The following is a 26153-nucleotide window of genomic DNA, read 5'->3' on the forward strand; positions in this document are numbered from 1 at the left end:
AGAAACTAACTTAATTAAGAAGATACAAATTAAAATAGAAATTGACTCTAGTAATAGCACTTATCAGGCAAGTACATTTTTTTCTTGGTAAAAAATACACAAAAAATTACTCCTAATGTTACATTTGAAGCAAACACAAAATAACAATTCAAGGATTTCTAATTTTCAGAAAAATAAGTAGAGATTAAAAAAATGATGAAAGAGAGAGAGAAAGAGAGAGAGAGGAGAGAGAGAGAGAGAAAGAGATTTAGTATGTATTTTGTACCCTTTTATACCTGTTGGATTTTACTTATATGTTTGTATATAAAAAATCACTGAAAGTTTTCTTTCTTTTTTTTTTGAGAGGAAGCCCTACTAGGAGTTGAGCTATATACCCACAGTTTTGTTTATATTTTTTAAGACAGGATTCATACCCAGTCTCATTCCTTTTTAAAAAATCATCACAAATCACTGGAACAGGTCAGTCCTCACTAGCAGCGCAGCGGCTCCAGGTTAGAGTCACTCCTGCATTTGTTAGAATTGGTCACTTAATTAGCAACTGCCTCTACTATTTATGCTTTGAGAGAGAAAAGTCACAGACCTGGAGGTAAAGAAATCTAAAAAGGTATTCTTACTGTCAAAATAGTTTTCATTGCATTTCTAACTTCCATCTAAGGAAATATTCATTCCTATCCTCATTCTCCTTTGTCCAATTTATTTAAATAGCACCTTGGTAGTAATAATTATTTTACATGTGAGAAAACACCCTTTTAGTTCATGAAAGCCAATTAGATAATAAAATTAAACAGTATTTCTTCTCTTTCCTTAGATTTTATTCAACTATAAAATTAAAGTGTTTACATTCCCATCTAGTTCCTCTGAATAAATCTTTGATTTTGTAGGCAAATTCCCCTCATTTTTCTTCTCTAAGCATACATGACCCTCCCAGCCCTTTCATCATTCCCCTTGGTGAAGCTTCAGTATCTCTTGAGATCTATAAAGGATTCGATTGAAGACAGGATTCAACTCTACCCTCCAAAGATTTGGGTCAGGCTTTGTGATTAATAATTAATTTCAGGCCTTAGATAAAAGTTAGCCAGATATTGTTCTTCTGAGACCCTCTGTGACCTAAACTCTGGTATAATTTGCTATCTAAAGCCATAGCCTCGACATTTTAACCTTTCTGCTATCTGGATCTTTCTTCTAGTACATGGCTTGTCTTCCTTTCATAAAAAATTCACAGATTGAGCCAGTATTGTAGCTGCACTGGGTTTCGGTACTGTTAACCCTCACCCTGAGTGGAGGTGCTTTCCCTCACAAAGTGTTGCATCCGACTCCCTGGGCGGGATGCACATTTCCTGTTGTGATGCTTTTGCAAGTCTCCTAGTGCTGTCGGGACTCTTCATCGCCTCAGAGTGGTTGGGTAGTTGCTGCTTATGACTTGTTTTGTGCCAGACACTATGAGGTTGCTGAAAATACACAGGCATGCAAGGTACATACAAATTCTGCCTTCAGTTCTTAGTATATCTAGTGTGTGGTAGAAGTGAGGGAGTTGACAATGATAATTCAGCACACAAAATTCTGATAGGAAAAGTACAAGACCCTATAGGAATTCAGGGAATGGGAACCAAAGCAGATCTGTGAGTCAGAGAAGGTATATTAGTTACCGGTCCTGGACAACAAATTGACATGAAGATGGTGTCTCAGTTTGGGGTTTTTGCAAGGGGAACAATATAATACAAGACACATTTTATAAGATTAGTTTATAAGAAATCACCCAAGAATCATATAAAACAAATGCAAGAAATATTAAAGAATCCAGCTGAGAGCCTGGATCCAGATGAAAACCAAGAGCTCATTTCAAGGTCTCCCACAAGTCCAACTGGAGGCCTAGGGCCCACAACAAGATCTCATGCAGACTTTCATCATAGATCTGTGCTGGAAAGATCCAAAAGTCAGTGATGAAAGCTAAAATGTTTATGCCAGCAGGGTGAAGGCTCTGTGCTAGCAGGCTGAGGGATCTGCACTGGAATTAGGAAGCAACGCTCAAGGTAAGCACCAGAGCTCCCTCAAAAGTACCCCAGCAGTCCTCAGCAACAGTGGGGTCCTGAGCTCCTCCAGTGAGGAGGAAAGATGAGCTCTCACCAGGAAAGCCAATGCAACAGCCTTCTCCAAGAGGCTGAGCAGTGCATCATCTTCTCATCTGGACCCAGGAAGTGATGCTCAAGATGAGGACTAGAGCTCCTCCACAGTCTATCACAAAATCCAGCATGACGAGGTCTTCCAGCAGAACAGCCCAAGACAACTAGCAGCTTCCAACAGCTTCAACAGCTTCTCCAAACAGAAACCCTCACAGCACTTTTGGCAGCTTCTCCTGTTCTGCCTTTATGCTCTTGGCATCAATCCTCAGGTGGGCCTCCCACACTTAGCACCATGCCAGTTCAATTCAGCTGGGTGTAAGAAGTTGACCACCAGCTAGAAATCCACTATAGGGGTGGGGGAGATGGCTCAGTGGGATAAGTGCTTCCCTGGCAAGCGCAAGGGCCTAAGTTCAATCTCCAGTTCTGGAAAAAAAGAAAAAAGAAAAAAAAAGAAATCCACTACACATGGAGTGCTGCGAAGTCACCAGATAATTACACTAACAGAAGTTGTGGGTTAGGAATGCAAGGGGTACAGTGAAATCAGTTCTTCTCTGTTACACGAACACTAGGACCTTTGCCAAAAAGGCCCCAATGGCTGGGAGGTGGGAAGTGTTATCCCTTGGATGTCTGGCACCTGGGCACATGATGCAGAGGTTACAGATGAGAGCAGGACATACAGTCTCCCCATTTGATCACATGCCACCTTCAGACAGTCTCCATGCCCAGGCAGCTCAGAACTCTGAAGAACACATGCCATAGCAGATGCTGTGAGCATCCAAGGAAAATTCAGTGTAATTTAGAATACATTCCAGAGTATGATCTCTATGTATACCTGGATATGTAGGATCTAGCTAGGCCCAGTGGATAGAGCAATGTTATAAGAATAGGATGATACAACAAGCCTGAAGCCAAGAGATAAGGTGTAATGAATGCAAGGGATTAAATGGAGCTCCGAATATCGGAGGAGGGGAAGCGGTGACTGATGAGCTGTGCACTGGGGTGGTGACGGTGTGTGAGAGGTGCACCGTGCAGGGCAGCGGGAAGTATTACAAGGCATTCGGAAAGACAGACAAGCTGCGATTTGTGCTTCCTTAAAAATCGTCCCTCGGATTGCATCATGGGGAGTGGGTTGCCGGGGCTCAAGAGGTGAGGCTGGAAGACTGGTGGGCAGGGGCTGAGAGCCTGATGAAGGGTGCTCGTGTCCTTCTGCAGAAGTACGGCCAGGAATAGAAAGAGAGTACACAGGAGAAGAATCCCGGGAGCTTGGTGATGACCAAATGAAAGGGTAAGGGACAAGAAAGAGTCAAGGATGGTCTCAGCCACTTGGTAAGCGAGAGGGTACTTCCTGAGATGGGACAATACTCAAAAGAGGGAGGACTGTGCGCTAGCAAATTAACACGTTTCAGTTTACCAATGGTAAGTACATTCTGAGGTCAAGCGTATGGGTCCAGAAGGCATTTGAGTATGTGTGTCTACAGTTTCCAACCTATGCCTTGAGAATCTGTAATTGGAGAGATTGCAGGCTCACACATACCAGGAAGACAGCCCTGGCCAACCAGCACAACCCAGCCAAGTTTCGTCCTTTTTCACTGTGATAACTTTGTCCTCCCCATGTCCTATATTATAATATTTACCTACTGATTCCCATAAGTTTCAGGATCAATAGCAAATTTAAACCATACGTGTCACTTTCCACTTGGGGGTGGCCGTACATACGTGTATTTCACTCATGGAAAACAAATTTCTAACCACCTCATATGTCCCCACTACCAGGAAAATAACCACAAACTGACCATGATCTGGCACATCAAGTGCTTTATAAATCTAGTGGTAGAGAAATGGGTTAAGTCTTCTCTTTAGACTGTCAGGTATCAAACAACCCTGGTGTGCCATTTCACTTGGGAATTCTGGCAAGGGTGGAGCAACTGTAGGATCCAGTAGGCAATAGCTCGTAAAGGACTTTCAGAGTTCGCTTCAGTGAAAAGTTCAGAGTTCAAGAGGCTGAGCTACAAGTTCAGGGGTGGGGGCAAGGTCATCCTTGGCTTTGATGATTTGATAAAATTATTCAGGGAACTCACTGACCACGCTACACTCACTGTTGTGGTCTCTTATGATATATACTGAATTGACCAAGGGAAGAAATACATGAGCAGATTCCAGGGGCATTGTAACGTGGAGCTCCTGCTGTCATCTGGTATAGGAGCCATGCACAGTGCTGACTGCCCCTGGTGAGACCCATGACAATGCGCATGGAGAAGGTGACCTTCAGAAGCTCACTGATGTGCTGGCTCCCTGTTTCTGTTTGCTCTTGGTCATGCAGACTGCTGACTGCCTTCATGGCTGACTTAGAGTCTGGAGTCTCACTGGAGCTTGAACTGACACTGCCTGACCCACAGCAGCCAGCAAAAATCGCACTGATGGGTTGATTAGTGTGGCCTTGGTCCCCAGATAAACACTCTTATCAGGCAGGACACTTCAGTGGCCAGATTTCAAAGGCAGAGGCCTGTTCTCTCATTGGGCAAGTTTAATTCTCTAGTTCAAGTGGGCATAAGGGTGGTTAATGAAGAAAATAGCAGCGCAACTTGGTGGCTTTGGGTGTAACTGAGGGTACAGAAGTGCTCCAGCGAGAGATGAAGACGAGGGATGGTGCCGAACTAGAAGACAGAGGATGGGAAGAAAAGAAATGTTAGTTGATTACTTCAGTCTTTGAGTCTGAGATGCTAGCCCAATACCTAAGGGAACCAAGTGACCTCGGAATGATGGGGTGGAAGAAGGACCAAACAGTCTCTGTGACTTGAGAGTGGGGAGGCCAGGAGCAGAGCTGGGCAGGGCAGCTGGTGGCCAACAGGCCCTGAGCAGAGAGTTGGGCAGGGATTCGGGGGCCAGGAGCTGCCATGGGCCCTGCTTGCCAGGCCAGGATCAGTTGAAGAGAACAACCTGTGAACAGCCCTCCTCCTCAGAGCAGGTAATTCTAAGAAACGGCTCTTCCTGAGGCCACTGTTATCCAGCCCATGACCCCAAACAGCTTTATTTACCACATTAATGTGAGTGATGTTCTCACATTGCACATCCATAACTTCACTATAGTCATTGTTCTTGGTTATGTTTGCCCCCGATTCTGCCCTTCCTCTCTTCCATTCAGGGCTAACTGCCACATTCAGGACTGCCGCAGTCCTTACCAGCATGGCAGGCACACGGATCTCACCTGGCTTCTCTCGATAACTCGCCAATGTTCATTTGCCTAGCAGACCCATACAGCTCTGCATTTCTAATATCCTTTACTTAACTCTAGTCTAAATCTACCTTTAATTTTTATTTGCTAAGTTGCTTTGGGGCTTTACAGAGCTAAGATACCTCCCCTGGGTACACTTCTGCATTTTGTTTCCTCCTACTAGGCAAAATTTCCTGAGATCCTGGGCCCTCTCAGCGTTGGAGTCATTGAATTACTATTGCCTTGACCCAGAGCCTTTGTGGGGACTGGCAGCACAACCCTAAATTGGCTAGCAGCCTGAGCCAGAGGTAGAAATGGGAGACTGCAAAGCCCCAAGCAGAGACCTGGGAGCCAGGAATCAAGCACACACAGCTCTCAGAGAAGCACCATGATGGCCCATGGCACGAGGTGCAGAGTTCTGTCCTCTGATCCTCGCTGAGCCTGCCTTTGTTCTTTTCATTCTTTCCTTGTTGAACATCTACCTTTCTTGCAGGCACAGGCTGCCTAAATGCCTGCAGGATCTGGGAAGAGGAGCCCGTGAATGTTCTATTCTGGAAACTTCCCACACGTTGGTGGAACCTTTTGCTCAGGGGTTGGGCCTTTTGAGGAAGGAAGGATCCTGGAAATCAAACAGAGCCTTCCAAGGGGTGACAAGGAAATTTTCCATTAACTGTAAGGCTCAGCTTGATGACAGCTCCTCCTTGTGGTTGGCTGTTACCCCACATTAACCTGGTCAGTCTCCCTCACACTCTGCCTAGGCAACTGACCACTGGTAAACATCCACACAGCTCTGCCACACCTGTCACCACCTCTGCTGGACGCTACTACCAAGTGAGCTGAATGGTAATCTCAGGAACAGGCCCCAGTGCAATCACCTAGTACCTGCCTCACAAGGTCTGGCCTTAAGCAGAGATGCAGCTCCACCCGTCTGTGGAGGGGCCTTGCCAAGCTTTCCTTCAGTCTTCCGTGCTGCCACGCGTACAGAGAGGAGGCACTCTGCCCGGACAGCTTCCTTGAGACCTTTTGTTTGCATTCGGCTCACTCAAGCCCCAGCTTTTTCTTAAGTGGCCCGAATCAAGCCCCAAGAGCCACAATGCCTGGAGGCCTGGCAATGGAGCTCAGTCCGGACAGAGGCCACCCTCGTCCTGAAAACTGACTGCAGTCAGCATCTGAGTTCCCTGGGCACCTAAGGAACAAAGTCAGCAGAGTGGTGGAGAGGCCACACAGAGGCCACGAGGAGGGCACAATCCAGAGGCCAGCAGCTAGGGACAGCTCCAGCAGAGCTGGGAGAATACTGAGCCAGCTCCTGGGGACTCCTCTTGAGGAACTCTAAAGGATCTGGCGGGCTGCAGTTCCTGCCTGATTAGGGGGTGCCTTGGTGTCCTGAGCCCCTGGGGCATCACTCTTAGACAAAAGCTGGGGCAAGCTGGGTCATTAGTACAATTCTCTGAGGCCACTTAGCTCTCACCTGCTTGACTACAGGGGCGAGCCATCTTCCCAGGCCTCCTCTCAATATTTGGGTCCCTCTCTTCCTTCAGAATTCCCATATGCTCCACCACAGCATCCCAGTCAGCTCAGGCTGGCGTAATAGACTACAGCAAACTGCAGGGCTTAACAGCAGAAATGCGTTTGCTCAGTCAGGAAGCTCGGAGTACAAAGTCAAGGTGCCAGCCAGTTTATTTCTGACAAGGAACTGGGTTGTAGATCCTATGACTTCACTGTCGCCTCACACAGCTGCCACCGTGTGTGCAGGGGCAGAGCACATTCTGTCTTGTCTGCTCTGAGGTGGCGAATGGTGGCATGCACCTGTAATCCCAGCTCCTGGGAGGCTGAACACAGGTGGATCACTACAAGTCTGATCTACATAGTGAGACCTTGTAGACCCTTACTAAAATAAAAAATAAAAAATAAAAAATAAATAAATAAATGTATGTCCCATGAAAACATCCTTGTGGCTTGTAGTCCCAGAAGGAAAAGTTCATGTTTCAACCCCCTCTCTATGTGTCAACCAAGAGAAGGATTCTGTTTGGTCATGTGCCCACTCTTAGACCAGGTACTGTTGTCAGGGGTGAAGTTCCATAGACCAGCCTGGCTGCAGTCTTGTTGTTCTGTGTGGATTTATTTGAATGTCTCACAATACTCTTGGGAAACAGAGAAGGATGTGTCCCTTAAAAGCAGAAGACAGGTATTGACTGGCAAATGTAAATGGTATTGACTAATTACATGTTGACTGGTGGCTGGTGTTGGCAAAGGGCAGAAGAGCTTCTCTCATCATAACCTGTGCAGTACTGGGCTTGATTCAAGAACTATCTGGGAGATGGCCCCTCAGGAAGTGGGAGAATGTCCTGGAAGGTGGACTCATGCTGACTTGTGGGGTAGAGAGGAAGGGGCTGCCAGAGTGATGCAAATTTCCCTCTATGGGTTTGAGGTGGATTCTAAGTTCCTCTAACTCTTCCTTTCCTAGTGGTGTCTAGTAGACACGGCTATAGTGTGAGGAAGGTGCAGGGGCCATAAACTCTCTCATAACTGTTACCTTTGTAGATCTCGCTGTCATGCTCATGTGGAGACAAAGTTATTTCCAGTGCAAGGAGGAGAGGTTGAATTACGATGACTCATTTTGGTTCTTAAAGGCTTATTTTTATCAGCTATGCAGGGGTTAGGGTCAGAAAGTAGTTGGTGATATTAAGGAATGAGTGGGAGCCTGTCTCCTGTTTTCATTCACTGTCTTTGGATGAGGATAGGATTTTTGAGAAGGTAGAATGAGAGAAGGTTAAAGAAAAGAAGACCCACAATGGGAGGTTGCTGGATGCAGAACAGCTAGAAGGTAAGGATGATTTCAGTCTGGAAGTGGACAGAGTGGAGTAAAGGATAAGGAGGAAAAGCATTTTCCTGGGAGTGAAGGATGTGGGTAGAAATGAATGAAGACAGACAGTGAGGAAGAGAGGGGCCTGGTGGAAGATCCGCCAGTCAGGAGTTTAATGTAACACTGCTATAGAAAGGAAGATTTGGATAGAGTTAGAGGTTGGTGATAACTTTAGGTATTATAATAGGAAAATGGTCATCAAAATACAGGGAGTATATAAAATAAAACCTAGGAGAAAAAAGATTACAGATGGATGTCCACCGCTGTCACCCCCACTTTGCTTCTGCAGCCCCTTAACAAAGCTAATCTACAATAAGTGATTGTTTGCCATCTGCCAGGCCTGAGGATAGTCACATTACTACCTTATCTCGCTTAACCTTCATAGCAACCCAATGAATGAGTGCTATATCAGCAACCCTATTCTAGAGGTGAGAACTAGGCCTAAAGAGTTAGCACGCCCTCGTTAAGGTCCTAGAACTGAGCTTTGAAGCATGACAGCTGGAGTCCTGTGACAGGAATCAGAGGGCTCTTCCATCGGCTCAAACTTTCTCCTTGGCTCAGTGTATTGTCTTGCTTGGATTTTCATGACCAAGTGGTATTAGACTTATTGACTTAGAACAGCCAAAATGTATTGTTTCTGTGCTCAGGAGGCCAGACGTCTGAATCAGGTGTCAGTAGAGCCTGCTTTCTCTGAAGGTGCTGAGGAAGGAGCTGTTCTAGGCCTCGTCCTGGCTTCTGGTTGTCCTTTATCTTGCAGCAGTTATTCCAATTTGCACATACACAGCATTTTCACAGTGTGTGTGCCTGCTTCTTCACATGACATTTGTTAAACAGATACTGCTTGCATGAGATAAAGATTCCCCTTAACTCCAAAATGACTGGTTCTTAGCTACCTACAGCTATTATAAGCCTATTTCCAAAAAAGGTCATACTCTGAGACACTAAAAATTAAAATTGCATGTGAATGAGGGGCACAAGCCCATTCATAATGCCGCGGAAGCCATGGATGGAATCCTGCTCAGGGGTGCTTCCAGTCCACTCCTGCCACCCTCCCCCTTGACGCCTCTGGCTAGGGTCTGTGCTGTGAGGCAGACCTCTCCTGTTGTGCTGCTGGCTTTGGGGCTCCGCTGTGGTCACATACTGCAGGGACAGCCTTGGCCTGATGTCCTAGAGTCGCTGCTGGGGCGGGTGTCCTGCCCCTGCTTCCACACCAGCTGCAACTTTGTCATCCCTGCTCACTGGCCATAGAAACTCCTGCCACCTTTTGATCTCTATTTTTGCATGTTCTCTATAAAATAGTCACATCTTTCATGTACGTTTTGCTGTCTATGATGCTTATGTAATTGCTTCATAAATGCTTTTGGAAAATAACTGTGTGTCTCTTGTAAATGCATCAAGATTCATTGCCTCTTTTCTGCCCGTGTCCTTAAAATGAATTTCCATCCCCTTTGCCAAGTCCCCAGGAAAGCAATGAAGACAATACACCTTCTTAGGGTCCCACTACCCTGGAGAATGAGATTAAAAGCAGCTTTTCTCTTCCTCAGTACTAACTTCAAAAGCTGAGGTCTATGGAGATACTTTCTTGGCTGGTTTCAGTAGGGCAGAATATTTGATAGGGAACTGTGATGGCAATTAACTCCCCAGAAAAGCAAGCCTTGCTGGTGTCTCTCTTCTTTTTTAGTTGGAAGTCCACAGAGGATGCACACATTCCCCTTTACTGTATAATGTTCTAATCAGCAGCCAGCATAATGAAATCCAATTAATGTGTTAGGCTGTTGTGATTCTAAAAATATTTCACATCCCCTGGAGGGCTTGAGGAAATTGGAGGAATCAAGGTATTATAGCCAACCTATAATTTGCAGAAAGGTTCCTCAATCATCCTGGAGGTGGTAGATTTGTTCTTGCGAAAACAAAAATATATCAGCCCTCCGAAATGAGGCTGCCTGTGAGATCATTCTGAGATGAGCGTTTATTCAGACGCCAGGCCTTTCCGTGCAAGTCTGATGATCCTGCTTTTCAGATATATGTGAATTATTAAGGTCAGTTAATTAACACATTTTTCTTCAGTTGAAGTAATTAGATGACTAGAGCGCCTGCCCTCCTTTCTGGCTTCACCAGGTAGTTGCTGAGAGCAGAATCGAGGCAGTAAACATGTTGCCACACAGAAGCAAACCAAAGAAGTGATTTTTCAATTTCTATTTGATTTTTGAAGCATCCTTCTGCAAATGAAAACAGCTTCCACTTGGGGAGGGCAAGAGAGGGCAGCTAGAAAGCAGAGGAGAGAGATGAGGCCACGCAACAAGCCTGCACGTAGAGCTCTTCCCACACCTTCGACAGGCCACGTGCTTGCTTGCCATCCCACCTGGTTTCAGGCTTCACATTTATAATTTTATGCTTCCCTCAAAATCTCAATGTCAGAGCCAGCCGGATGGCTCAGCAGACTAAAGCGCCTGCTTAGACAGAGCTCGGGCACTGGGGTTCGATACCCGGCACCACCTGTGGTGCTGGCCCCACCCCAGGGTGTGCTGAAATGTGATTGAAACTGGCCATGGAAGCCCATGCCTGTGATCCCAGAGCTTGGGAGGCTGAGAACAGGAGGATCACCATGGGTCTGATCTGTGTAGGGAGACCCCGTAGACCCTGTACTAAATGCATTAAAAAAGAAAAAATCTGAATGCCATTTGTACAAAAGTTTTCCAAAGTAAATAGCATGACTGCTTGCATTAGTATTCCGAGGTTCTTTTTATGCTTTCCCTGTGGTGGCCACAAATTTCTAAATTGTCAGATATTAGAATTTGCTACTTTCAAAGTGATTGGTCTATAACTGGTGTTGGCCCAGCTTTCTAAGTCACTAATTTCCAGGACTGCCTCAGCACCAGAACCACCAGTCTGGGGGGTGATACAGCACATTTTCTCAGCCTTTATCTCAGATGGACAGTCTCGGCATGCTGGAGACTGCACCCAGAAATCTCTGTTTTAAAACCTGTGAGGGTGCTTTCTATTTTGTCAGGGTAAGGGACTGCTGCTTTGGGTGATGAGGACAGACTACCTGCACTCACAATTCTCCCTTTTTATTTGTGACATTATCATTCCACATCCCAGGCCCAATGGCCAGTCCAGGAAGGCCTCCTGAGTTAGACCAGGAAAGACAAACGTGGTGGCTTTGGTGGCTCATTTGATCACTGGGATGAGTCTTGCTCTGGATCATTCAATGTTTTTGTCTCCCAGAGCTTCTGCTAAGAGGAACGACAAGTGTTTTTGCAGAAATTGACTGATGTGAGAAGTTTGGCTGGCTGAAGAGGTGTTGTCCCATAAAAGAGAGAAAAGACACAGGTACCAAGTTCCAGAGCACCCAGGGCTTGTTCCCTCACTTGGGAAATGGGCAGATTCAGGCTGATGTATGCAGTAGTCCTAGGTAAAATTTATGTTCATGACAAAGCCCTGAGAGAGGCAAGGCAGAAGGGAAGGCTGGAGAAGTGGGGACAAAAACTGTATCGATCTTGAGGAGAGGACAGGTGGCCTCATGGTGCTATGCTTGGTCTACAGTGCAAAGTCAGTCATGTAGATAGGTTATGTGTGCTTGCTGGCCACTGACCGGCTGAGACTTCATGTGGTTCTCTTGGTGATTCTTCCCCATCTTTTTTCCCACATCTCTTGCTGATGTGAACAATATTTTACATTTCAAGGAATCATGGATATAGGACAAGTCCTGCTATGCTGTGACTGATCCTACCTCCTCACCTCCCAGGAGCAGCCCTGCATAGAGAAACTTCTGTGTGGGTTGGGAGGGGCTGAACAATAGCACTCGCTGCACAAACTTATGATCCTCACCAGGGGCAGATATGCAACCTGCCAGGCTTCTCAAGAAAAAGAGCAAAGAGTCTTCACTGACCTTGAAGGGCAAGGGCCAAAAAATTGGCTACCCTTGTAGCCCTTCTTTTTCTCTAATTTTTGGTCTGCAAACTTAAGTTGTTAACCTTCCAGAAGAGAAGCGTAATGATATTATTACCCTATACCATAGGCAGCTGAGCTTAACATTTTGTTCTCTGAATAACTACTATGAAGACAATATGCAATGTATTAATTATTGAACTTGTCTTACTAACCTGTTTTGAAACTGGCTCATTACTCTTCTTTCTCAATAAAATTAATAAAAAAAAGAAAAGAAAAGGAGCAAAGAGGTCATTATGTTAGTAGTAGAAGTTATAGAGGGTAAAGGTTAAACTTCAAGCAAAACAAAATGAAGATGGTTGTAGGAACTCTTTCAGAGATAACAGCATCAGAGTACTTGGGCTTGGAAACTGGAATAGTGGGTCACTTTTGATAACTGTTGGAAGGCATATCAGATTCTATGTCCTTTCCCTGCCATATCATTAATTCTTATGACTCTAAAGCTAGCAGTATTACAAGATGGACATAGCCATCATCAACAGCTTGGAAGCACAAAAAGTTTTAAAAATTTCAAGCATCTAAAGGAAAAAATGGATGAATAGAAGAGGAGCCATGTTGGAGGTACCCTGAGAAAATCATCTAAAAACACAGAGTGGTGAACTGGAACCTCCAGAGACAAGGCTAGGGAATGCTGTGAAGCAATGGCAGTGGCGGTGGGGGTGGCAGTGGCCGTGGGGGTGGCAGTGGGGGTGGGGGTGGCAGTGGCAGTGGTAGCAGTGGCATTCCTGTGACTGGTGGCTTGAGGAAGGGAGGCAGACACGTGGGATTTAAGCAGAGCTGTGCTGCAGCACAACAAGGAGTAGCAGGTTGGCACTCGCCCCCTTGGGAAGCAGCCTCGGGTTGTCTCCGTGGTGGCAGAAGGAAGCAGTGCGAAGGGGAAGCACATTCCAGTGGAAGCAGAGTAGCAGAGCTGTGTAAGGGCCAGGAGGAGCCAGCTGTGCTCGGGACTGGGAGCAGCCTCAGGCTGTCTGTCTGAGGCCACAAAGCAAAGTCGGAAGAGCAATACTGGGAGAGCAACGCAGAGACAAACAGGGTAGAAGTGTTCAGGCCACTGAGGACATACAGAAGGTTAGAGGCTGAAGAGTCTGGCCCGAGGCCATCACAAGATTAGTGGCCATCAAGAAGACGCGGCAGGGTTTCCAGGTGCAGAGCTGGGCTCTGACTTGAACAGAACTGTGGATACCAGAGGAACTGAATTAGTAATGTTTTTCATTCTCTTTGTTTCAGTTTGCTTTTCTAGTCTGATTCCTTAGGTTTTCTTTCCTTTTCATTGTTTTGCTAACCCAATCTTTTTTTTTTTTTTTTTTTTTTTTTTTTTTTGAGTCAGGGTCTTACTACTAGTTCAGACTGGCCTTGAACTCATGACGATCTTGCTGCCTCAGCTTCCCAAGTGCTAAGATCATAGGAGTGTGCATCACCATGCCTGATTCTCAACTTTCTTTCTTGATGTTTTGATATTTTTAAGAAGTGGACACTATCCTTAGTCTTTCTGGTTAGCATCAACATTTTTTTTAAATTTTCTCCTTCATTCTTTTTCTCCTGTCTTCTTTTCTCATTTTCCAAAGCTTGAGTGTCCGTCTTTGTCCTCCAGCCTTGCTTCTACTATGTTTCTCTTTATGTCCAGGGGATGACAAAATAGAGGCAATGATGAGCCCCCTACCTGAACTTGTTGAAATAATTGCAGGAACAAACAATAACAAAAGCATATGAAGAAGCTATAAATAATATCGAATTAGAAATAGTCTCTCCATTAAACAAGAGAAATAATCAAAATGAAGGACCATCCCAGTGAATCTAGAGCAGACACATATAAGGAAATAGAGGAACTTATTAAAATGATAGCAACTATGAATGCTGAACAAAGGAAAGAAATGCAATCCATAAAACACAGTCAAACAGATATCCCAAAGATTAAAACTTCCATTGAAAGTATATGCAGCCAATTGAACCGAGGTGAGGACAGAATATCAAACCTTGAAGAAAAGGTTTTGGTTGGTCACCATGAAAATACTTCTTTAAGATAGCAAAGGAAATTTAAAAATCAATCCAAAAGTTGCAAGATGATACAAAGAAAAAAAAATATGATTGATTAGAGGCACAGAAAAAGCGGGAGACAATGCAAGTGCCATGAAACATATGCTCACAAAAGTAATGGCAGAAAGCTTCCCAAAGATGGCAAAGGAAACAGACATACAAATAAATGAGCTGAAGAGAACTTCAATTACCATAACCAAAATAAATCTACGCCAAGCCTGTAATAATCAAGATTCTGGAAATTCATCACAAAACAGAATATTAAAAACTTAGAAAAAGAAACACATAATCTACAAAGAAAAACCCATAACAATAAACATCTCAACACAAACTCTTAAGTCAAGTACAGCACTGAGTGAGATGTTTTGGGTTATGAAGGAGAACAACCTTCAGCCAAGATTGATGTACTCTGCAAAACTATTTTTCCAAATCAGTGAAGAAATAGGATACTTCCATGACAAAGAACAACTAAAGAAATTCAAGACCACCACCAAATCAGCTGTACAAAAAATGCCCTGAAGAATATTTTATAAAGAGATAATGAAAATCATAATCCTAAGAACACCAACAGAAAAAAAGCTACCAGAAAAGACAAGCAATTAAACAGAGGAAAAAGATAGGCAACCAACAACAGAAAAATAATGTGTCAATTGTAAGCGAATACATGTCAGTTATAACCATCAATCTAAATGGTCTCAATTTACCAATCTAAAGAAAGACTGGGGGCTGGAGAGATGGCTCAGTGGAATAAGTGCTTGCCTGGCAAGCACAAGGGCCTGAGTTCAATTCCCGGTTCTGCAAAAAAAAAAAAAAGAAAGAAAGAAAGACTGGAAAAATGGATCAAGAAACAAGATCCAACAATATGCTACACACAAGAAACACATTTAACTCAAAAAAATCGTAAACTAAAAAACGAAGGATGGAAAATAATACTTTATGCATCAGAAAACCAGAAAAAAAGCAAAAATGGCTATTTTTTTTGTAAAGTGAACTTTAAGCAAGACTGATCAGAAGAGAGAAAGAAGGTTATTACACATTTATCAAGGAAAACACCAAAAGAAATAGATACAAATCATAAATACATGTTTGCCAAATGCCAGCACACCCAAATACATAAAACAAATATTAACAGATATAAAAGATCAAATAAGCATGGATACAAATGTGATAGCAGACCTTCGTACCCCACTGTCATAAATAGTCAGATCTACCAGACAAAAAAATCAACAAATAATTATCAGAATTGAGCCAAACCTGTGAAAAAGTGGACTTAGGAGATATCTACAAGGTGTTCCACTCCACAATATCTAAACACACAGTCTTCTAATTACACATGAAATGTTCTACAAAACAGATCACACACCGGCTTATAGAACCTTCTTGAGTAAATGCAAAGGAATTACAATTGTCCCATGTATATTATCAGATCATAGTGAAATGTTGGAAATCAATGGCAAAAGAAGCCACAAAAACTACATAAACACATGAAAATTAAATTGTGCCCTCTTGAATAACGAGTGGATCACAGATAAAATTAAGGAAGAAATTCAACACTATCTGCAATTAAATGATAATACCAGTGCAACATACCAGACACAGTGAAAATAGTCCTAAGAGGGAAATTTATAGCAGTGAATCCTCACATCAATAAAACAGAGGAAGCTCAAATAAAAAAATCTAACATTGAACCTCAAACTTCTGGAAAAAGAAGAACATGCCAAGCTCAAAGTTCAAATGAGGGAGGAAATTATAAAGATCAGATCAGAAACTAATGCAATTGAAACTCAGAAAACAATACAAAGAATCAATGAATCAAAGAGTTGGTTGTTTGAAAGGTTAAATAAAATTGATAAACCCTTAGATAACCTTATGAAAAAGAATAAAGAAGGGACTCAAATTCGTACAATTAGGAATGAAATTACAATGGATCTGCAGAAATCCAAAAGTTAATTAATACCTGCTTTTAGGAGTGTTTTTTGCAATAAGATGGAGAACACAAAAGAAAAGGACAAATTTTTGGACACATAAGAAGTACCAATGTTGAATTAAGAAGACATAAAAATTTTAATTAATTCAATATCAGTGTATGAAATTGAAAATGTACATTAAAATCTAACAAAAAATAAAAGCCCCAGTCCTGATTGATTCACTGATGAATTTTACGTGAAATTTAGAGAAGAGCCAATGTCATCACTCCTCAAGTCTTTAATTAAATTTAAAAGGAGCAATACTCCCAAATTCATTGCTGAAAGCAAGTATTACCCTGATCCTAAAACCAGAGAAGGATCCAACCAAAAATGACCACTACAAGCCACTCTTCCTAATGAACATAGATGCAAATATCCCACCAAAAGATACTTGAAAAAATGCAAAAAAAAAAAAAATTAGGAGAATTATTTATACAACATGACCAAGTAGGATTCATCCCAGAGATGATTCAATGTATTGAAATCAGTAAATGTAATATATCATATCAACAGAATTGAAAATAAAAATCATGATCATCTCAACAGGTGCAGAAAAAGCATTTGACAAAGTCAAACGTACACTCACGATAAAAATCCTAAAGAAAATTGGAATAGATGATCTGTATGTCAACCTGATAAAAGCCGTCTATGACAAATCAACAGTCAACACTGTACTAATGGTCCAAAATTGAAAGCTTTTATTCTAAAGTCAGGAACAGACAAGAATGTCCACTATCACCATTCTTATTCAATGTAATTCTAGAAAGATTATTCAGACCAATTAGACAAGAGAAAGAAATAAAAGGAACAAATATAGGAAAGAAAACAGTTAAATTATCATTATTTGTGTACGATGTAATGTTCTACATAGGCAACCCCAAAAATTCCACCAAAAGGCTTCTAGACTTAATAATGAAATTCAATAGTATAGCTGGATACAAAGTCAACACTCAAAAATCAGTAACATTCCTGTACACAAGGAAAAACTTACTGAGAGAATTTAAGGAAAATATGTTTCACAATAGCATTTAAACAAACTAAATACTTAGAAATTAATCTAACAAAAAAAGCAAAATATACTTACATCAAAAACTATTATACTCTGAAAAAGGAGATTGAAAAGGGTGTTATAAAATAGAATGAGAATTGCTTCCCTTTCAACTTCATTGAAGAGTTTGAGTAGAGTTGATGTTAGAACTTCTCTAAATTTCTTGGAGAATTCAGCTGTGAATCCATCAGGATCTGGGCTTTTATTTGTTGATAAGTTTTTCTTGTTACATTTTCAATTTCATTCACTGATATTATGTTATTCACAATGTTTATATCTTCTTGATTCAGCTTTGGTAATTCATATATATCTAAATATCTGTCCGTTTCTTCTGTGTTTCCATCCTACAAGAGTAAAGACTTTCAAAGTAGGTATTGACAATCTTCTGCATTTCTATAGTCTGTAGTGATTTTACCTTTTTACTGTGTATTGACTGAATTTGATTTTTTCTTTCCTTTTTTGATGAGGTTGTTTAAAGGCTTATTGATTTTATTTATTCTTTTAAAGAACCAACTCTTCAACTCATTAATTCTTTGAAGTTAAATATTGCCAAACACAGGAAAAGATCTAACCAAACAAAGGCAAATATAAGCCAATCTTACTAATGAATATAAATGCAAAAATTCTCAATAAAATATGAGCTAATAGAATATAGGAAATCATCAAGAAGATTATGCATCACAATCAATGGGGATTTTTTCCAGGGATGCAAAGATAATTCAATATGTGCAAATCAATGAATTTAATACATCAGGACTGGAGGGATAGCTTGGCAGTCTAAGTGCCTGCCTGACAAGAGCAAGGACAGGATTTGGCCCCTGTTATCACATGCTGTGTTGGTACTGGAACCCTGGGCATACCAAGCTGGCCACCAAAACCAGGTGTGGTAGCACACACCTGTAATCCCAGTGCTGGGGAGGCTGAAACAGGAGGATCTTTATGAGTCTGAGCTTCATAGCAAGACCTTGTACCAAATAAATCAAAAGATTTTAAAAATAAAAATAATAAAATTAAATTAAAAATAAAATAAAATCTTTAATACACCATATTAATAGAACCAAAAGCAAAATAATCACATAATCATCTCAGTAAATGCAGAAAAAGCTTTGACAAAGTCCAGCACTCATTCATGATAAAAAACAATTTTAGAAAATCGGAATAGATACTTTTTTTTTTTTTTTTTTACAATACTCTTATGGCATATTAACATGTTCTCGGCCAAGATTCCACATTAGGTTAAAATTCAATTCAGTCTTTACATTTCTCTACTGAGGCTGGTATCTTAGTGCATTACAGAACAACACCTTCTCCAGCAATCAGTGTGACCAGCATCTGCACAGTAAACCCCACAGTCAGCCTCCGTGTTCCCTAGATGAACCACGTAGGTGTTAATACTGCTCTGCTACAAGGTAAAATCTCCTAACTCAAATTTATTGGAAAAGGAGTGAACTTTTAAAAAGAGGTACTTTTTGCTTATGAAAAGAAATCAGTGAATCCTCTAAGAATAATAGAAGGAAGTATTTTACAGTTAAGCACATGATTTGGAGAGAAGAATTCCAATGTTGCTGTGCTGCTCAATGGTGCTAGTACTCTTCTAGTTCCTCCTGTGGGCCCCCTTCATCGGGTATCACAAAGCCTTCATCTGTGGCACAGAGAATGTGTACAGTCCTCTGCAATACAGGGTCATTTCCCCTCTCATTCTCCTGGAAAATCAAATTCAATGTTCCTTAGCTTCCAAGGTAGAAATCTCTTTCTTTCTCCAAGTCTTCAACTGTAAGTTTCAATACGTTGACCTGCTGCAACAGTTCCATGGCCTCATCATTCACATTGCCCACACCAGGATTCTTCCGCACCACACTTGGGCCAGCCTTAGGAGTTGAAGTAGCTCTCTGGGCTGAAATGGGTCTCTGTGGAGTTGCATTGTTCAAGCTCAGACGTTTCTTCAGTTTATTCAGAGCTCGAGCAACAAGAGAAGTAGCCTCTGCAGTCTCCTTACCTTGTCTGGCAGCTCCAGGGTCATACTCTTTTCCATCATAGTTTGCATCAAAAAATTTCTTGAACCACTGAACAAATTCAAAATTGTCCTGAAACTTTCCTTTTATTAATTTATCTATAGGAATTATTACATCAACACCCATCCTTTTAAAACCTGCTTGTAGTATTTGGAAATTCTGGATATATTCACGTTCTAGCTTAGCTTAGAATTTCACCTTCTTCAAGGCAGTGGAGCCAGGGAAGAGCATGTCCATAAACTGACAATAGGCAGCCCCTGAGCACAACTATTCAATCTTCTTCAGATTCAACTGCAGGGATTCATTGATCCAGTCCAGCATGTCAGGTTGACTATGAGTGGTGACTGATGTTGAGTATACGTTCGCTTCCATCTTTGGCTCTCAGGTGAACTGCATCTACTGCCCACACCCAGCCAAAGTTCTGTTTTCATCTTGTTCAAACCACCAGACCCCCAGAATAGATGGTCTTTACCTCAACTTGAAAAAAGCTGTGTATGACAAATCAATAACCAACATCACACTAAATGAACAAAACCCGAAAGCTTACCTTTAAAATCAGGAACAAGACAAGGGTGTCCACTGTCACAACTTCTATTCTATATAGTTCTGGAAACATTAGGCAGGGCAATTAAACATGAGAAAGAAATAAAAAGAATAATGATAAGGAAGAAAAAGTGAAATTATTATTTGCAAATGACGTAATACCCTACATAGAAGAGCACAAAATCTCCAACAAAAGAGTTCTAGATTTAATAACCAAATTCAGGAGCATAGTTTTACACAGTCAGCATTAAAAAACCAATAGCATTTATGTACAAAAACAACAAACATACTGAGAGAGAAATTAGAGGAACCACACCTTTCACCATAGCATCCAAAAAAAAAAAAATGAAATAAGAATCAATCTCACAGGAAGTAAAAAATATATACAGTGAAAATCACAGTATTGTGAAAAAAGAGATTGAAAAGGATTTCAAAAAATGGAAAGATCTTCCTTTCTTGTGGATAGGAAAAACTAACATTGCTAAAATGCCCATACTGGGGCCGAGGAAATGCCTCAGTAGAATAAGTGCTTCCCTGCCAAGCACAAGGGCTTGAGTTCAATCCCCAGTTCCACAAAAAAAAAAGAAAAAGAAAAGAAGAAAGAAAGAAAAAGAAAGAAGAAAGAAAGAAAGAAAGAAAGAAAGAAAGAAAGAAAGAAAGAAAGAAAGAAAGAAAGAGAAAATGGCCATACTCCCAAAATTGCTATACAGATTCAATGCAAGCCTCATCGTAATATCATGAGTATATCTCACAGATCTAGAGAAAACGTTCCTGAAGTTCACTGGGAACCAAAAGGGCACTAGAATACAACAGCAATTCTGGACAACAAAGTCGAGGCAGAAGGCATCGTAATCCCTGCCTTCAAATTATACTACAAAGCTACTGTGAAAAAATCACCATGGGATGGGGGAGGGGGAGAAACAGACCTGAGTATCAGTGGAAGAGATTAAAAGATGCAGAAATAAGTACAAACTCAACCACCTTTTTAGACAAAGAGGCCAAACAAATTCACTTGGAAGAAATATAGCTTCTTTAATAAATGGTGTTGGAAAAACCGGCTCTCCACAGGTTTAGTCTCCATGCCAAAGACTAAAACTAGACCCAGGTCGATCAACATGCACTAAAATAAAATGAAAAAGGGTCAAAGATCTAAATATTAGTATAGAAACACTAAATCTCCTGAAAGAGAGGGTAAGTAGAAATCTTGAAGATATACTGATGGAGTCCATGAACAAAAACCAAACTTCATGAGAAACACGTTGAAGAACAAACAACTGGCATCTCATTTTATTAAAAACTCTTTGCACATCAAAAGAAAACAGCAATCAGAGTAAAAAGAAAAACCACAAATTGGGGGAAAAAATTAGCTGACTGTCCATCAGACAAAGGACTTCTATCTAGAACATATAAAGAATTTTTAAAAAGTGGGTCCCCAAAATTCAAAGACTCAATCAAATTGGCATTCAAGATTAATACATCCTTCTCAGATGAAGAAATACAAATGGCAAATAAATACATAAAAAAATTTAAAACAACACTGAGATTCCATATCATCCCAGAAAAAAAATGGTTATTATCAAGAAATAAACTAATACCAAATGCTGGCAGAGCTGTGAGGAAAAAGGAACCCTTCCACACTGTTGGTGAGAATGCAGACTGGTGCAACCACTATGGAAATCAGTGTGGAGGTTCCTCAAAAGCTAGGATTAGAGGTATTATTTGACTCAGCTATTTTCCTTCTTGGCATCTTCCCGAAAGAAAAATATCACACCACAGCAATGTATGCACACCATTTTTTATAGCATAGTTTGCCATAGGTGAATCTCAGAAATAGTCCAAATATCCATCAACTGATGAATGGATAAAGAAGATGTGGGTCTTTTTATACAAAGGAGTACTATACATCCATAAAGAAGGATAAACTTGAGACATTTCAAGCTAAATGGATGCACCTTGAGACCGTTCTCTTAAGTGCAACAAATCAAACATGCAGGCACAAATATCACAAAATTTTTTATTTTATTTTATTTTATTTTATTTATTTATTTATTTATTTATTTTGCAGACCCGGGGATTGAACTCAGGCCCTTGCACTTGCCAGGGAAGCGCTTATTCTACTGAGCTATCTCCCCATCCCTTAACACTGTTTTTATGATGTGAGAAAGTCAAAAGGGTAGATAAGGACCAGAATGTATACTAGATACATGAAATGGGAAAAAAATGCTCAATTGGCAAAGGGTAGTAGAAAAGGAGAGAGAAATGAAGAAAGGTCAAAGAAGAAAAAAATGACAAAATAAGGAAAATCACAAACAAAGCTTCTGTTAATAAGGACAGGAAGGGGATTGAACAGGGAATAAGGCAACTATGGGGGGAAAGGAATAGAGGTAAGCTATGCACAGGTACAAAATCTCCATGATGAAAGTGATCATTATAGATATTTAAAGTATAGCAATAAACTTAATTAAAAGAAATAAAAATCTCACTCATCTTACAACCAATTTGAATATAAAACCATCCTAACTTGAAACTGACCTTGTCAGATGCAAAAGTTACATTTCTTATTATATAGGTCTTCCTTTATCTTGGTCTTAACCATCCAGCAGAAAAGTTTAAAAATGAAGTATTAAAGCCATATTAATATGCTGAGCTGTAAAAGGCTCAAGTCAACAACTGACTTTGCCAGTCCTATGGAAAACCAAAACTATTATGGCCTACTGGACTCTATTGGAACATTTTGCTGAATTCACGCACCTACAATATTTAAATGACAATGGAATTCCCTTCTTTGACAAAACTACACAAAAAAGGGGATACAATTGAAGGACCATTTTGTATCTGTATATTTAAAATAATTAGGACTGATATACAGTTACTTTCTCTTAATTCAATGAATAGAAAAAATTGTTCTAGTAGTGTTTGTGGGCAGGATATCATGTCTGCATCTTGTACTATGAATAACCACTGAGAAGAAAATATGCAATGTATTAACTATTGAAACTGTCCTACTAATTGGTTTTGAAACTGTCTCATTGCTATTTGTTTTTCAATAAAATTAATGAAAAATAAATAAAGTTTAACATAACAACACTTGATAGAAAATATCTGTTCCATGTTATGTCTAAGATGTTTGATATTCAGAAAGATACTGAGGTTAAGCTCAACTGTCTATGTCATAGGGTAGTAATATCATTAAGCTTCTCTTCTGAAGGGTTAACAATTAAATTTGCAGATCAAAAATTAGAGGAAAAAGAAGGGCTGCAAGGACAGGCAACATTTTGGCCCTAGCTTTTCAAAGTCAATGAGGAATCAGGATGTAAGAGCACCTGTACTGTAACATCCTGTAACTCAGTGATGTCCCAACTTTTCTAATCAAGGAGATTATGGGGCCGCAGATGAAAGTGATCAACTATGTAGAGTGTACCTCAGTAGAGTCATATGGAGAGAAAACATTCTCACAGGCTTCCACAAAGAGAGCAAATTGGTCAAGCAATGGCCGTGACTCATCCACATGGCTGACACTGACAAAGAAACTACAAACTGTGGTACAGGGTTTCATGGTAAATTCTAAGGAGATTTGACTGACTTGTCAGATACAAAAGTTTCATTTCTTGTTATACAGGTCTTGCTTTATCTTGGTCATAACAATGGTTTGTGTATAGTTGTCCCCCTAAAGCCTCCTGCAGTCTTGGGGCAGCTTCTGGAGTTTGTGGTTGATTATTGTTGGTGTGGTTGCTGCACCTGCCCTGGGGCAAGTAATTTGCATTATAATGTAAGGTGAGAAGAAAAGCCAGCTGCTTGAGCTGCTGCTACCTTTCCTTGTGCTTTTGCTCTTTGCTGCGGCCATCAAAGTTTGCCCTCTGCTGTGTGCCACTCTGCCTTGGAGCCAGCTGAGTGTGGACTGAAACCTCCAGTGACTGTGAGCTAAATAAACCTTTCCTTCCTTCATTTTGAGTGTCGGGTATTTGTCCCAACAACAAGAGAAGAGTAACTAAGACAACAATCCAGCAGAAAAGCATAAAAACAAGGTATAAAAAGTAAAGCCATATTAATATGCTGAGCTGTAAAAGGCTCAAGTCAACACCTTCTGACATTGCCAGTCCTGTGGATAACCCACTACTCTTATGGACTACGGGACTATGTTGGATTATTTTGCTGAATTCATGCACCTACAATATTTAAATGTCAATGGAATACCCATCGCTGATACAACTAAACAAAAAAGGAGATATAAATGAAGGAGCATTTTGTATCTGTATGTACAAAATAATTAGGATAGATATACAGCTACTTTCTCTTAATTCTATGAGAAGATTCGTATTAATAGTGTTTAGACAGGATATCATGTCTGCATCTTGCACTCTGAATAGCCACTACAAAATAACAATATGCAATGTATTAGTTATTGAAACTGTCCTACTAATTGGTTTTGAAACTGTCTCATTGCTATTTGCTTCTCAATAAAATTAATAAAATAATAAAAAGAAATTGGGTAAGAAAATCTAACTAGGATATTATGTGAATTTATATGAGATTATTTAAAACTTTGACTTATACCACTTAGTGTAAAGGTTTACATGTTTTGTTGCAGAAATATTAAATGACATGGTACAGGGGACTGTGTTAGACATAGTTGCTGGGTTATACAATACATGGTTTATGCAAAATTACTGTTACATAATCTAGAAATCTGAATTCTGAAAACATATCTGAGCTTCAAAAATTTTGTAATATGGATTGGCATTTTATTACTCAGCTTTTATAGGAGAACTGAAGCTTTAAAGAATTTAAGTAAGCCTAAGGTTACAAATCTGTTAAGCTGAAAGTCATGGTTCCAACCCAGATCTACTTAAAATATTTTAGTAAGAATTGCTGTTTCTGCCTCGGTTTTTGAATCATTCCCTTTAATACTTCCTTTTTTCTGTTATCCTGGTCTCTGGCCCCTCTCTCTGCTCCTCATAAATGTGAAATCTGCACAAATCACTGATCCTTGCTTTTACCTGTAAACTAAAAATTATATAGTTATCAACTCCTGGAGCTATAAGGAGGCATTAATGAGATAACATAAGGTAAGGACAATGTATACAGCAGGCACTCAAAGAATATGAATTATAGACTGGGTGTGGTGGTGCGTGCCTGTAATCCCAGCTCTTGGGAGGCTGGAAAAATGTGGATTATTATGAGTCTGATCTAGTAGTGAGACCCTGAACACCCTGTAGACCCTTCCCTAAAATACAAAAATAATAATAGTAATACATTAATAATAATAAAACAAATAAATAAATAAATATAGCAAAATCACAAAAAGGAATGTGAGTTATGATCATTACAGTTTCTCCAGCCTGGCTATTTGCTGCCTGACCCCATTGCTCTACCACCCCATGTTTTGACTGCTCCTCCTAGACATGGGCGACTGTGGTAGCCAGCTCACCCTTGAGCATACTCCTTTCCTTTGCTGTTTTGCTACTTTCTGTCTGCCTGACACTGACTTATATCTTATGACTTAGTGCAGAGATCCTCCTTGAAGGACAACTTATCATCCTCCTTGTCCACTAAGGCTCTGTGCTGCCAAATATTTACTTCTTCTCTGGGTACCTATGGTATTCCTACTGGTTTGCTGATAGGTATTTTTGTTTTAGTTCTAAATCCCTTGAAAATAAGTCAAAAATGTTTGTACCCCCAGGTCCTAGGGGAGTATTACACAAGCCATAAAATCAATATAGTGTGGTGGATGTGGGGAGAACCCTTCCCAACTTGGATCAAAATTTCTATTGTGGGCGCTACTTTTGCTAATTTGATCTGAAATGGAATTTATTAAACAATATGCTACAGAAATTCCAAGAAGCTACATAATGGGGCTTTATATATTTCATTACCAGGACGATACAAGTCATAGTGGTGAATTATTTCAGCAGAGCCCTCCTACCACACAGGGTCTGGACAGAAGTGTACCTTGTTGCTACTGCGCATGGGGCTCCACCTCTAGATTGCTGCCTTTCTGACCCTAAGAGACGGATGTCGCTCTGGCTGCTCTCCCTGATCCTTCTCTGTGTGCTACAGTGTAGAGCTGGGTTGCCTTCTCCTTGTGTCACTGTGTCCCAAACTGAAAGTTGGCATGGATGTATCTGACTGCTGGAGCCCAGATCAAAGCCCTGTACAGAGCTTCATGGGAGGCTGGCAAGGAGAAGGTCTCTGCCATAAGAAAGCCTGCTTCAACCCAGTGTGGGTGCCCAAGTGTGCAAAGAGGTGCTAAGATATGAGTCGCCAGGATATGTGGCACTGGAAATAAGAATCAACACCGCTGGTGGTGAAGGGGTAGGTGTTGAACAAAGCCAATATGTGATGAAGAAGAGAGGGCTTCCTCAACAATGAGAGACTTCCAAAGCAGGGCAAGAAAATCACGGGCT

The 26153-nt window shown here is 40.9% G+C and overlaps 1 pseudogene; it reads right to left on the bottom strand.

Moving 5' to 3' along the window:
- Positions 1 to 18777: 18777 nt before the first annotated feature.
- LOC101576695 lies at positions 18778 to 19578 on the bottom strand (annotated as a pseudogene).
- Positions 19579 to 26153: the final 6575 nt, after the last annotated feature.

Source organism: Octodon degus, unplaced genomic scaffold (assembly GCF_000260255.1).
Source record: "Octodon degus isolate 3935 unplaced genomic scaffold, OctDeg1.0 scaffold00135, whole genome shotgun sequence".
In the NCBI taxonomy this organism is placed as follows: domain Eukaryota; kingdom Metazoa; phylum Chordata; class Mammalia; order Rodentia; family Octodontidae; genus Octodon; species Octodon degus.